This window comes from Coregonus clupeaformis, unplaced genomic scaffold, assembly GCF_020615455.1.
Source record: "Coregonus clupeaformis isolate EN_2021a unplaced genomic scaffold, ASM2061545v1 scaf0980, whole genome shotgun sequence".
Lineage (NCBI taxonomy): Eukaryota > Metazoa > Chordata > Actinopteri > Salmoniformes > Salmonidae > Coregonus > Coregonus clupeaformis.
In genome coordinates this window covers 9,486-24,079 of record NW_025534434.1, presented here as the reverse complement: position 1 = coordinate 24,079, position 14,594 = coordinate 9,486, and positions in this window count along the sequence as shown.

Sequence of the window (14,594 nt, the reverse complement as noted above, 5' to 3'; positions counted from 1 at the left end):
CCGTCCAAGTGAGCAGTAACCTTGGAGTCAGACATCTTGCTGGTTTGATATCAAAGTAAAACAGAATTCCCAAATCCCTTCCCAATCAAGGTAACGTTCCAGAGTCCCTCTACTGATTCTAAACAAATCCCAAATTAGGAGCCAGTGTAAAAAACGAGACTGCTGTGTAGTAGATCTGATCCAAGACCACAGCTTTCTTAAAGGAGCCACTTATTTTTCTCTGCTTCCTATGCCTGGCACTACATCGCAGCGTTCAGTCTTCAGAGAGTGAAAGGCAAGCCCTCCTCTCCTCCCCTCAGAGAAAAGCTCCCTCCCTCTTTTTTCGTGGATCTCCCTGCCTGCCGTCTCCCTCTCAATAAATGTTTGTGAGTGCATGACTGTGTCTGTGTCAAGTCTGATCCCATAACATTGTACAACATGTAAAAAGATCTGAGCCAACAGGGGAAATGTCACACAGCCACTTAACCAACTTAAACCAAGTTCCTGGCTTCATGTAATCAACCAACCCTTCCCTTAGTCAACCAGTCAAAAAGTCAGGCCCTCAAATGGCATTCTTAAACCTCAAGCCACTCAGTCCCACTCCACTCAAGTGAACACGAACTGACCATCTCAGAAAGTACGTCAGTAGTTATAGATAAACATGGAATTGTGCCTCACTACCACTAATTAAAGAACACTCACTTCTCTGGTACTTTCCTAACACATAAAGTAGGTCTGCATCTGCAATGGCACCCTTTTCCCCATATAGGGCTCTGGTCAAAAGTAGTGCACCATATAGGGAATAGGGTGCCATTTCAGACTCATCCTTAGACTCACTACCTCTCTAATTAAAGAACACTCACTTCTCTGGAAGTTTCCTGACTGACAGAGAACGACTGACTACGCTGTAGGGCCTAGAGCGGCTAAGGAGCGAGTCACACACAAACTCGCTCCCTGTAAAAAAACTGTTCCAAGAGAAACACAGGAAGTTAAGATCTGTGGGGATCTCGGAGAGTGCGTAACCTAATAACACAGCGCGGGAATGAGCTTGATAACAAGACAGCGTTTGATCTGGGTGGTGATTACATGTCCTTACGCGTGGATTGGGGACTACTTTTTTGGAGTGAGTAACAAGTTCTGACAGCTTGGAAAACTGTTGATGTAAAAACAATAGAAAGTGATGAAAAATAACAGATTGTTGTCCTTGTGTTTCTTACTAACTGTCACCCTGCAGGATATTAGCATTAGGAAGCATTACCAGAGCTATCTGCTTATGATCTCCCGTTAGCATTCTACGCTAACAAAGCAATAGCGTAATTAGCGATGAGTGACTCATGGCTTTTCCAAAGCAATTCACTTCCTATTTGGAGCCAGACATGTTGAGGCCTACAGGAAGTCAACATTTTAATCACACAGTGTATAACACCCTTAGTGGAGCATATGGACCATACAGAGGACCACTCTGATGCCAACAACCCATACAAAGGAAAAAAAGAGCTTGTTAGCAGGATGCCACAACGTCTTGTGAATGTGTACTATGTATACTAGCCTGCTGTATGAATGAAAAGGTATTTTTGAGAAGGTCAATGTCAATATAGGAGCCTGGTCCCACCTGGTGGCTGGCGTCGTCTCACCATAATACCAGGTCAGGAGAGGTCCTGTTGTGTTTTATTGTGTGTTCTGGTTCCTTTGTATGGTGAGTGTCTAGGGACCAGGGCCAGAGGCTGCCAGGTAGAGTGTGTGTGTGTGTGTGTGTGTGTCTAAGGACTATGGAGTGTGTGTGTTTTTGATATATACCAGTTATAGGACTGGAATACCTCTGCTAGACTGCTACCATGTTTTTTACCACTTGTGCTGTGTTGGAAAGGTTGCAGTCTCCTATGGATTGTGTAGGGTGCCTCTCAGTGCTGAAAGCAACCATGGGTTGAGTCAGCCTCATAAGTAGGCACATAGCCACATTCTGTGTGTAACCGGTGTGTAGGCGTGTGTGGTGTGTGTGGTGTGTGTGGGCGCGCGTGTACATGCTCACTAACCCATGCATGTGCATTCATGTACACATCTTTGTTCAAATGTAGCAGTGTGTGGCCCCCTGGTACACAGCCCCAGTGGCAGGACCCTAAACCATATGCCACACAGCCTCAGTCCTCAATTAAACCAAAACACACAGTGTGAAATACACACCTTCCCAGACAGCATATATTTATCTAAACACGCACGCAAACACACACACACATGCAGATGATGGCTCCCTCCCAGGCATAGAGAGACAGATTTTCAAAACAACATCTGGAGCGTGTGTGTGTATGTGTGTATGTTTCAGTACCCCTGAAATAGCCCAGTAAACAGTGTTTGAAGGCTCAGGGCTAAACTGTAGAAAAATCCCCACCAAAACAATACAGCCTGGTCCTGGATCATGGGAGAGAGAGAGAGAGGAGACAGGAGAGCTGTGGTGTAGATTCATGTTGCTTGTGTAAAAGGGTGCCGGTTTGTCAGTACAATGTACTTATAGGATAGCCTGGTCTAGGACCCTTCACACATTCAACTATTCACACTGACTACTTCACATCATCCCTCCACAGTATTGACTTGGGTTAGCTTTGTCACTTACTGTGTAGGCCTCCTAATACTTCACTGGTTGTACCTGCAGACTTGGTTGTCAGGTCAATTTCAGATGAATAGGAACACACAACCATAGATGTTCATCATCAGGAAGTGACACAAAACCAGTTGCCCCATATCAATTCCATTTATGAGTGTATGTGTGTGGGATTAGACAGTTTCTCTAAAATGACACCTTTTAAAAAGTGATTGTCCTGACCTTTCAGTCCAGACAGCGTGGCAACACTACACTGCTGACTGCTGATGGAATTAACAGAGCTAAATTCACATGGCTTCAATAAAAGCTTGAGTAGAGAAACTCTACGTAATTAAACGGTATAATAAAACTCAGAGAAAGAGGGAGAGAGAGAGAGCGACAGAGAGAGCGAGAGAGCTGTCCAACTATAACTCGTAAACACGCCAGGCCTCCTAGCCTGACTGGATCATTTCACACTTTGCCCATCAGGCATAAAATACACTCTGTGCGATGAAGTGTGCCTTTTCACACGTCATGTTATGCTGCGTTTAGACGAGGGACGCAAAAACCCGTCATACCACATCAAATCACATTTTATTTCTCACATGCGCCGAATACAACTGGTGTAGACTTTACCGTGAAATGCTTGCTTACAAACCCTTCCCAACAATGTAGAGTTTAGAAATAAAATAGTAACACAAGAGGAATCAAATAAAGCACACAAGAATGGAGCTATATACAGGGAGTACCAGTACCAGATCAATGTGCAGAGGTATGAGGTATTTGAGGTTGATATGTACATGAAGGCAGGGTAAAGTGACTAGGCATCAGGATAGATAATAATAAGGTATTTGAGGTAGATATGTACATGAAGGCAGGGTAAAGTGACTAGGCATCAGGATAGATAATAATAAGGTATTTGAGGTAGATATGTACATGAAGGCAGGGTAAAGTGACTAGGCATCAGGATAGATAATAATAAGGTATTTGAGGTAGATATGTACATGAAGGCAGGGTAAAGTGACTAGGCATCAGGATAGATAATAATAAGGTATTTGAGGTAGATATGTACATGAAGGCATGGTAAAGTGACTAGGCATCAGGATAGATAATAATAAGGTATTTGAGGTAGATATGTACATGAAGGCAGGGTAAAGTGACTAGGCATCAGGATAGATAATAATAAGGTATTGTCACGATGTTTAAATGGTGTGGTGTGGAATCAGGCGCAGAAGCAGATGTACAGTCCAACAAGACTTTACTAGAGAGCAAAATAATCCAAAACGGCCTGAGGCCAAACAGACGCACACAGGCGTCAAACACGGCCCCAAACACAGGGCGCAAAAGAGAAGCTAATCGTTACTGGCGACAAACACGGGTACGCTTACAAACACCTGACACGAAACAATTACACACAACACTACACTAACAACAAGGAAACTAAATAGGGTGCTTAATGAGACATAACACAAGACGGTGTGGCTAACAGACAAAACTAATCAAACAGGAAACATGGAACATACAACGGTGGCAGCTAGAATTCGAGACGACGAACGCTCGAAACCTGCCCGAACAAGGGAGAGAGGCAGCCTCGCGAAACCGTGACAGTACCCCCCTTGACGCGCGGCTCCAGACGTGCGCCGACTCCGGCCTTGGGGCGACCCGGAGGGGCGTGGAGCAGGCGTCGGATACCCCGATGGAATTCCGTCCAGGGCGACGGGTCCAAAATGTCTCTCCTCGGCACCCAGCACCGCTCCTCCGGACCGAATACCCTCCCACTCCACTAGATACTGAGACCCCCCATCCGACGTCTCGAATCCAAGATGGACCTCACGGAGTACGCCGGTGCCCCCTCGATGTCCAATGGGGCGGGGGGAGTCTCCCTATCTCATTTTCTTGGAGCGGGCCCGCTACCACCGGCCTGAGAAGGGACACATGGAACGAGGGGTTAATACACTTATACTCCACAGGTAGCTGTAATCTATAACATACCTCGTTCAACCTTCTCAGGACTTTAAATGGCCCCTACAAACCGCCGACCCAGTTTCCGACAGGCAGGCGGAGGGGCAGGTTTCTGGTAGAGAGCCAGACTCGATCACCAGGTGCGTACACCGGTGCCTCACTGCGGTGGAGATCAGCGCTCGCCTTCTGGCGTCGGAGGGCCCGCTGCAGGTGGACGTGTGCAGCGTTCCAAGTCTCCTCCGAGCGCCCCGCGCCCACTCATCCACCGCAGGAGCCTCGATCTGGCTCTGCTGCCAGGGTGCCAGAACCGTGCTGGTAACCTAACACACATTGAAATGGAGTTAGGTTAGTGGAGGAATGGCGTAGGGAATTCTGGGCCATCTCGGCCCAGGGGAACGTACCTTGACCACTCCTCCGGCCGGTCCTGGCAGTATGTTCTGAGAAACCTACCCACATCCTGGTTTACGCGTTCCACCTGCCCATTACTCTCCGGGTGGTACCCGAGGTGAGGCTCACCGAGACCCCCAACCGCTCCATAAACGCTCTCCAGACTCTGGAGGTGAATTGGGGACCCCGATCAGCCACAATGTCCTCGGGTACCCCGTAGTGCCGGAACACATGGGTGAACAGTGCCTCGGCAGTTTGTAGGGCAGTAGGAAGACCCGGCATGGGGAGCAAACGACAGGCCTTAGAGAACCGGTCCACAACGACCAGGATAGTAGTATTCCCTTGGGGAGAGGGGAAGGTCTGTTATAAAGTCCACAGAGAGGTGGGACCATGGTCAGTTGTGGAACGGGCAGGGGTAGCAACTTACCCCTAGGCAGATGTCTAGGCGCCTTACACTGGGCGCACACCGAGCAGGAGGAAACATAAACCCTCACATCCCTTGCCAACGTGGGCCACCAGTACTTGGCACTAAGACAGTGCACTGTCCGCCGATACCCGGATGTCCAGAGGAGGGTGACGTGTGAGCCCAATAGATCAATCGATCCCGAACCTCGGCGGAACGTACTTCCGACCCTCCGGGCACTGTGGTGGACTAGGGTCGGGTGCGTAGCCGCCGAGTTCAGTATCGACCTCCCACACTACCGGTGCCACCAGACACGACTCAGGCAGTATGGGAGTGGGCTCCCACGGACCTCTCCTCCGTGTCATACCGCCGAGACAGCGCATCTGCCTTGCCATTCTGTGACCCGGGGATGTACGTGATTTTAAAAGTAAACCTGGTCAGAACATACTCCATCTTGCCTGGCGAGGTTCAGCCTCCCCTCGCCGCCCGGATGTACTCCAGGTTACGGTGGTCCGTCAAAATGAGGAAAGGGTGTTGAGCCCCTCAAGCCAGTGCCTCCACACCTTTAGAGCCTGTACCACGGCTAACAGCTCCTGTCCCCTACGTCATAGTTCCGCTCCGGGACTGAGCTTCTTAGAATAAAAAGCACAGGGGGCGGAGTTTAGGTGGCGCGCCAGACCGTTGTGAAGCACGGCTCCTAAACCGGCCTCTGACGCGTCCACCTCTACCTGGAGCGGCAAAGAGGGATCCGGATGCGCCAGCACCGGGCCGAGGTAAACAGGTCCTTCAGCCTCCCAAACGCCCTGTCCGCCTCGGCCGACCACTGCAGACGCATCCGGACCCCCTTCAACAGAGACGTGATGGGAGCTGCCACCTGTCCAAAACCCCGGATAAACCTCCTGTAGTAATTTGCAAACCCCAAAAACTGCTGCACCTCTTTCACAGTGGTTGGTGTTTGCCAATTACGCACGGCCCGACACCGGTCTACCTCCATCTTCACCCCTGACGCAGGACAACTGATAACCCAAAAAGGAGACCGACTCCTGGAAAAACAGACACTTCTCTGCCTTCACATACAGGTCGTGCTCCACCAGCCTCCGCAACACTCTCGCACCAGGGCCACATGCTCGGCACGGGTAGGCGAGTACACGAGAATGTCATCAATGTACACAACCACCCCCTGCCCCTGCATGTCCCTGAAGATCTCATCCACGAATGATTGGAAAACTGACGGAGCGTTCATCAACCCGTATGGCATGACCAGATACTCGTAATGGCCCGAGGTGGTACTAAAGGCTGTCTTCCATTCATCACCCTCCCTGATGCGCACCAGTTGGCTCCTGAGATCTAATTTCGTGAAGAAACGCGCCCCATGCAACGACTCAGTCATGGTCGCAATCAGCGGAGTGGATAACTGTACTTCACCGTAATCTGATTGAGACCACGGTAATCGATGCACGGGCAAGCAAACCACCATCCTTTTTCTTCACAAAAAGAAACTCGAGGACGCAGGGGAAGTGGAAGGCCGTATGTATCCTTTGTCTCAGAGATTCGTCTATGTAAATCTCCATAGCTTTCTTCTCCTCCTGAGACAGAGGATACACATGGCTCCGTGGGAGCGCAGCTCCCTGCCTGGAGGTCTATCGCACAATCTCCCTGCCTATGGGGTGGCAAGTCACCCTCGCCTTACTAAACGCAATAGCCAAATCCCCATACTCAGGGGAACGTGCAATGCGGGCACCTGCTTTGGACTCTCCACCGAGGTAGCCCCTACGGAAACGCCCAAACATCTACCCACACACTGAGCAGACCACTCCATCAGAGCCCTCTCCTGCCACGAAATAGCTGGGTTATGGGTACTCAACCAGGGCATGCCCAGCACCACCGGATACGCAGGAGAGTCAATCAGGAACAGCTGAATCATCTCCTGATGATTCCCTGCGCCACACATCCTAAGTGGCGCCGTGACCTCCCTGATTAAGCCCGTACCCAACGGACGCACTATCTAGGGCATGAACGGGGGAAAGGAACATCAACAGGAATAAGGGGAATCCCTAACGCTAAACAAAACTTTTTATCAATAAAATTCCCAGCCGCGCCTGAATCTACCAGCGCCTTATGCTGGGAATGAGCTGCTACCTGTGGAAAACGCACAGGCATCCAAAAATGGGCAACAGTGAGCTCTGGGTGAGTGGGCGCCTACTCACCTGGAGGGAATCCCCAGTGCGGGACCTGTCGTCATCCTCCCTAGGAGGCCATCCCCAGCACCTAGCCGCGGTGTGTCCTCCCCGACCACAGTTGGTGCAGTGGATGGACCCCCTAACCAACCGACTCCTCCTCTCTCTGGCGCCAGCGCCCCGGCTCCATAGGACACGGCTCGGAGGCGCTGGAGGGTGAAATGGACGGACCCCTCTCAGGACGTCCGCGGGTGGCCAATAGGTTATCCAGCCTGATGGACATGTCGACCAGCTGGTCGAAAGAGAGACTGGTGTCCCCTACAAGCCAGCTCCCGACGGACGTCCTCTCGTAGGCTGCATCTGTATAGATCGACGAGGGCCCGCTCATTTCCACCCTGCATCTGCCGCTAGAGTACGGAATCGAGAGCGAATTCTTGGGCACTCCTCCTCCCCCTGCCGGAGGAAGACCAGACGCTCCCCCGCCGCTTTCCCCTCCGGGAGATGGTCAAACACCGCCCTGAAGCGGCGGGAGAACTGCGTTGTAGGTGATCGTCTCGAGCGTCGATCTTCCTCCACTCCGCGTTGGCCCATTCCAACGCCTTCCCGGACAGGCAGGAGATCAGGGCGGACACGCTCTCCTGCCCCGAGGGTGCCGGGTGTACGGTGGCCAGGTATAGCTCCACCTGGAGGAGGAATCCCTGACACCCAGCCGCGGTTCCGTCGTAGGCCCTCGGGAGAAGAGTCGGATTCCTCGGGGTTCTGGCGCTGGAATGGGCGGACTGGCCGATGGTGCTGGCAGTGAGGGAGGTGGTGGAGGCGCTCCCCAGCCTCAGAGCGTGGTGATCACCTCCTGCAGGGCGGTCCCCATCTGCTGTATCTGGTCCTGTTGTTCCCGGACCTGGACCTCCAGTCTCGTCGGGGCTGCTTCGGCTCCTGCTGATTCCATGTCGGGTGTGTAATTCTGTCACGATGTTTAAATGGTGTGGTGTGGAATCAGGCGCAGAAGCAGATGTACAGTCCAACAAGACTTTACTAGAGAGCAAAATAATCCAAAAACGGCCTGAGGCCAAACAGACGCACACAGGCGTCAAACACGAGCCTCAAACACAGGGCGCAAAACTCTCCTCAACCGAGGAGGAAGCTGTCGTTACTGGCGTGCAAAACACGGGTAACGCACAAACACCTGACACGAAACAATTACACACAACACTACACTAACAACAAGGAAACTAAATAGGGTGCTTAATGAGACATAACACAAGACAGGTGTGGCTAACAGACAAAACTAATCAAACAGGAAACATGGAACATACAACGGTGGCAGCTAGAATTCCGGAGACGACGAACGCCGAAACCTGCCCGAACAAGGGAGAGAGGCAGCCTCGGCCGAAACCGTGACAGGTATTTGAGGTTGATATGTACATGAAGGCAGGGTAAAGTGACTAGGCATCAGGATAGATAATAATAAGACAAAAATAAAGAACAGAACATAGCGAGACAAGAAAGCAAGAAAGATGGCGATGGCAAAAGCAAGTCAGCACAATGGTATGCATTGCCATGGTGATTTCAGTAAACAAACAATGCAAATCAACATCCGGTAAAAAAACAACGCTATGGCAGACGGCAAAAGTTTAAATATTTGAACTCTGGTGGCAAGTCCCGTCTACCGTTACGGCTAACTGTCGTGCTCTCATTGAAAACAATGACATCCAGTTTGGCATCTACCATCTAAACGTACCATTATGGAGGTCGTCGGGTAAGCTTGGTCGTCGGGTAAGGAGGTCGTCGGGTAAGCTTGGCGTCGGGTAAGTTTGGCTTTATACATAGCTTGGGCTTTGTCGAGTAAGGCTTAAACTATGTATTTAGATTGTAGTTAGGTATTGTAGGTAGGTATCGTGGGATGTTGTAGGTAGTTGTTGTATGTAATTATTGTAGGTTAGTATTGTATTCGGCGGTGCCGGGTGTAGCACGAAGCTAGCTCGCTAGCTAACTCACCACCTGGACTAGCTGACTAGCTGGCGAGTAGCTATTAGCAACGGTATAGTTGTTTCACGCCTGAGAGTGCCTGTAATTACGCCAGCTGGCTGCCTGCAATGATTACATACAATAACTGCCTACCATTCAGCTCTTTCTAACCTCATTGTCTGAACCGTTAACGTTAGGTAGCAAGTGGCTACTGTGCTTGAAAATTAGCAAGCTTGTTGCAACCTGGATAGCTACTTGTAAACAATAGCTGGAACGACCGAGCGAACAGACGCGAACTGGCTGAGTCAATTCAGTGGCTAGCTTTGCACTTGGCTAGCTAACAGTAGCTGCTAGGGGTAAGTCATAACCTACACTTGTGTTTTGTTTTTTACATATTGATAGCCCGAGTCGCTCAAGGAATTCGGGACATGGGTGACTAGTTAACGTTAGTTTGGCTCTCTCTGTGTGTTCGTGCCGTGAAAGGAGGGGTTCTTCTTTGTCTGAAAGCAATGGCTAGCTAGTTTGCTAACTATTCTAGCTAACTAACTGGCTGAATAAGTTGACGACGGATTCGCTCAAGCTGTCGGGACTAACCCACAACGTTAGACACGGACACGAACGATCTGCTTGTGTGTTGATACACTGGTGGTTGTTGTGGCTGAGTATTGGCGCTAAACCCTGCTGCTGGAGACCGGCATGCTAGCTGGCTGTGGCGTCTTATGACGAGGTGCCCGGACGTTTTTCACGGAATAATACTGCACCTAGTTAGCTAGCTGAATAAACTAGGTTAGTCTATTCCTAGAAAACATTGAACCGCTGCGTAGTTTACAACAATTATAGTTTCTGAGGTGGAAGTTGGGAGAGTTATATTTGGGAGTTGTGGTGAGGGAGGCCCCGCTCTCTCCTTTCCCAGATGTTTAGTTCATTTTATTCCGATCTCCTCTGCATTATTGTAGCCATCTGCTGCAGCCTGTCAACTATGCCTCTGCCTATCCCTGTTCTCGCCTCTCCGCACAGGCTACACAAACGCCTCACACCGCGTGGCTGCTGCCTCTCTAACCTGGTGGTCCCTGCACGCACAACCCACGTGGAGTTCCAGGTCTCAGGCAGCCTCTGGAACTGCCGTTCTGCTGCCAACAAGGCAGACTTCATCCCAGCCTATGCTACCCTCCAGTCCCTCGACTTCTTGGCGCTGACGGAAACATGGATTACCACTGAAAACACTGCTACTCCTGCTGCTCTCTCCTGTCTGACCATGTGTTCTCGCATACCCCGAGAGCATCTGGTCAGCGGGGTGGTGGCACAGGAATCCTCATCTCTCCCAAGTGGACATTCTCAATTTTTCCCCTGACCCATCTGTCTATCTCCTCATTTGAATTCCATGCTGTCACAGTCACTAGCCCATTTAAGCTTAATATCCTTGTCATCTATCGCCCTCCAGGTTCCCTTGGAGAGTTCATCAATGAGCTTGATGCCTTGATAAGTTCCTTTCCTGAGGATGGCTCACCCCTCACAGTTCTGGGGGATTTCAACCTCCCTACGTCTACATTTGACTCATTTCTCTCTGCCTCCTTCTTTCCACTCCTCTCCTCTTTTGACCTCACCCTCTCACCGTCCCCCCTACTCACAAGGCAGGCAATACGCTTGACCTCATCTTTACTAGATGCTGTTCTTCTACTAATCTCACTGCAACTCCCCCTCCATGTCTCCGACCACTACTTTGTATCCTTTTCTCTCTCCCTCTCCTCCTACTACTCACTCTGCCCCTACACAGATGGTAATGCGCCGTCGCAACCTTCGCTCTCTCTCTCCCTTACTCTCTCCTCTTCCATCCTATCATCTCTTCCCTCTGCTCAATCCTTCTCCCTCCAATCTCCTGATTCTGCCTCCCTCAACCCCTCCTCTCCTCCCTTTCTGCATCCTTTGACTCTCTATGTCCCCTATCCTCCCGGCCGGCTCGGTCCTCCCCTCCAGCTCCGTGGCTTGATGACTCATTGCGAGCTCACAGAACAGAGCTCCGGGCAGCTGAGCGGAAATGGAAGAAAACTAAACTCCCTGCAGACCTGGCATATTTTCACTCCCTCCTCTCTACATTTTCTTCATCTGTTTCTGCTGCTAAGGCCACTTTCTACCACTCTAAATTCCAAGCATCCGCCTCTAACCCTAGGGAAGCTCTTTGCCACATTCTCCTCCCTGCTGAATCCCCCCCCTCCCTCTCTGTGGATGACTTCGTCAACCATTTTGAAAAAGAAGGTTGACGACATCCGATCCTCGTTTGTTAAGTCAAATGACACTGCTGGTCCTGCTCACACTGCCCTACCCTATGCTTTGACTTCTTTCTCCCCTCTCTCTCCAGATAAAATCTTGCGACTTGTGACGGCAGGCCGCCCAATAACCTGCCCGCTTGACCCTATCCCCTCCTCTCTTCTCCAGACCATCTCCGGTGACCTTCTCCCTTACCTCACCTCGCTGATTAACTCATCCTTGACCGCTGGCTATGTCCCTTCCGTCTTCAAGAGAGCGAGAGTTGCACCCCTTCTCAAAAAACCAATACTCGATCCCTCCAATGTCAACAACTACAGACCAGTATCCCTTCTTTCTTTTCTCTCCAAAACTATTGAGCGTGCCGTCTTTAGCCAACTCTCTTGCTATCTCTCTCAGAATGACCTTCTTGATCCAAACCAGTCAGGTTTCAAGACTGGTCATTCAACTGAGACTGCTCTTCTCTGTGTCACAGAGGCTCTCTGCACTGCTAAAGCTAACTCTCTCTCTCCTCTGCTCTTGTCCTTCTAGACCTGTCTGCTGCCTTTGATACTGTGAACCATCAGATCCTCCTCTCCACCCTCTCCGAGCTGGGCATCTCCGGCGCGGCTCACTCTTGGATTGCGTCCTACCTGACCGGTCGCTCCTACCAAGTGGCGTGGCGAGGAAGCTGTCTCCGCACCACGTGCTCTCACCACTGGTGTCCCCAGGGCTCAGTTCTAGGCCCTCTCCTATTCTCGCTATACACCAAGTCACTTGGCTCTGTCATATCCTCACATGGCCTTTCCTATCATTGCTACGCTGACAACACACAACTAATCTTCTCCTTTCCCCCTTCTGATAACCAGGTGGCGAATCGCATCTCTGCATGTCTGGCAGACATATCAGTATGGATGACGGATCACCACCTCAAGCTGAACCTCGGCAAGACGGAGCTGCTCTTCCTCCCGGGGAAGGACTTCCCATTCCATGATCTCGCCATCACGGTTGACAACTCCGTTGTGTCCTCCTCCCAGAGTGCGAAGAGCCTTGGCGTGACCCTGGACAACACCCTGTCGTTCTCCGCTAACATCAAGGCGGTGACCCGATCCTGTAGGTTCATGCTCTACAACATTCGGAGAGTCACGACCCTGCCTTACACAGGAAGCGGCACAGGTCCTAATCCAGGCACTTGTCATCTCCCGTCTGGATTACTGCAACTCGCTGTTGGCTGGGCTCCCTGCCTGTGCCATTAAACCCCTACAACTCATCCAGAATGCCGCAGCCCGTCCTGGTGTTCAACCTTCCCAAGTTCTCTCACGTCACCCCGCTCCTCCGCACACTCCACTGGCTTCCAGTTGAAGCTCGCATCTGCTACAAGACCATGGTGCTTGCCTACGGAGCTGTGAGGGCAAGCACCTCCGTACCTTCAGACTCTGATCAGTCCCTACACCCAAACGAGGGCACTGCGTTCATCCACCTCTGGCCTGCTGGCTCCCTACCTCTGCGGAAGCATAGTTCCCGCTCAGCCCAGTCAAAACTGTTCGCTGCTCTGGCACCCCAATGGGTGGAACAAGCTCCCTCACGACGCCAGGACAGCGGAGTCACTCACCACCTTCCGGAGACATTTGAAACCCCACCTCTTTAAGGAATACCTGGGATAGGATAAAGTAATCCTTCTACCCCCCTTTACTCCAACCCCCCGCCCCCCCACCCCAAAAAAAAAAAAAAAAAAAAAAACTTTTAAAACATTGTAAAGTGGTTATCCCACTGGCTATAAGGTGAATGCACCTATTTGTAAGTCGCTCTGGATAAGAGCGTCTGCTAAATGACGTAAATGTAAATTATTGTAGCATTCCCTACATGTTACATTAGCATTTTCCACACTTTCAAGGAATGTTTGTTCCACTGGTGCAAGGCCCAGTCAGACCCATAGATCATACAAGGGTCAAACAAGAGCTGGCCCTTTCTGTGATACACCTCCAAGACTACCAGTATCCATTGACGAATATATCATGACTAACCTAACCCCAGATTTGACCCCTGTTCCGTCATTTCCATATAATAGCCTAGTACCAGCCAAACTCCCAACACCAAAGGTGGGGCTTCCATAGAGCCTGTCCACCCAGTTTCCTACTTTCCTGTTCTCAATGTCCAGGGCCGTGTTCTTTGGGCCCGGTCTTATCCTAGTGGAGAAATAATAATATTAGCAGACAATAAAAGGTAGGGTGCAGAGAGGTGGGAAGGTAGAAGTGTCGACAGCTGACTCATGGAGGAAATCCTGTACACTGCTATTATGGAACACAAAGAGCCTTGCAACTTCCTCTACAGGGGCTAGCCATTGGGTAGTGTGTGTGTGAGTGGAGTCTTGCATGTGTTTGTAAGTCGCTCTGGATAAGAGCGTCTGCTAAATGACTTAAATGTAAATGTAAATGTTTGTTGTGCTGTGTCTTTAGAGTACTGCATTGGCTATCGTCAGCATTCACTGCACTGTTTAAATTGTGCAAAACCCAAACTAATTCAAAGGAATATTCACATACAGCAGCTGAAGGATGAGTAAGCTGATGTGTGACACACTGAACAGGCCTTGTGTTGATCCAGAGCATGTAAGAACCAGTGTTCAGAGCAAAGCCCTTTACTCAAGGGCTATCTCCACCTCCCTCCCTCTGCATTGACCTCAACAGGTCTATCAACTCACACCTCAGCCACCAATAGCCTGCCATGGCTGTGATGAGTGTCACCCAAAAGGATATCCTGTACGGATCATATCTCTATCTCAATGTCACAATACAGACATTTACATGGTATTTCTGATCTCCTCTCAGTTCAAGTATTAAATGTCGGTTTTCATTTTTCCGCTGAAGCAGCAGCCAGTGACATTGAGTGAGTCTGCCATTAGAGCACA